The sequence below is a fragment of the Acyrthosiphon pisum genome, chromosome A1, assembly GCF_005508785.2.
Source record: "Acyrthosiphon pisum isolate AL4f chromosome A1, pea_aphid_22Mar2018_4r6ur, whole genome shotgun sequence".
Taxonomy (NCBI): domain Eukaryota; kingdom Metazoa; phylum Arthropoda; class Insecta; order Hemiptera; family Aphididae; genus Acyrthosiphon; species Acyrthosiphon pisum.
The window spans coordinates 151,017,965-151,018,716 of record NC_042494.1 but is presented as its reverse complement, the minus strand read 5'-3'; positions in this window follow the sequence as shown (position 1 = coordinate 151,018,716).

Sequence of the window (752 nt, the reverse complement as noted above, 5' to 3'; positions counted from 1 at the left end):
TCGAAGTTTTGTTTTTAGGAATTTTTTAATAGAAAAGTTCTTAAGACAGGACAACGGTCAACAACACGCTACACGAGACGGTCGAATACTAAATTATATCATACAAAATATAGCGGCTACAATACGTGTTATACTCCGCGCCACGAGAGAATGCATACGGCACGCGCATACAAATGACTGCGCTCCGCTGTCTCGAGGCCAAATGTCCCCACCATGCGGCAACTGGTCACTGCATACAGCGGTTCAAGTAACACAATAGAAACACGAGCCGTGTCGCGTATTTACGTATACATATTATTATTATTATTTACTTATGTTCGTATAATTTTTATTATTATTTACCTGTTACCATTTAATTTATGTTTGTATACCAAAAATCAAGACCTATTTTTTGGTATTTTTTCCGATCAAAATCGCAAATAATTAAACATTACAAAATTACAAATTAATCATTTATTGTCAGTGCATAATACAAAAATACAAAAATTAAAAATAATATATTCAATTAATTGGAGTCGGAATCTGAATCAGTCGTGTCACCCGTAATTGCTAGGATGTGCGATGCTTCTTCAGCATCTAACAATTCGTTGGATATAAAATCTACCTGCCAGAATTTTTCTTCTACCTTAATGATATGGCCAAGAAAGTTCTTCCACATATCTGGCGTAACCCGTTCGACTCCTTCTTCTAATAATTTCTTAACGTCATTAATTTTAAAAGTACGATTGTTCATTCTTACGTAATTTTTCACT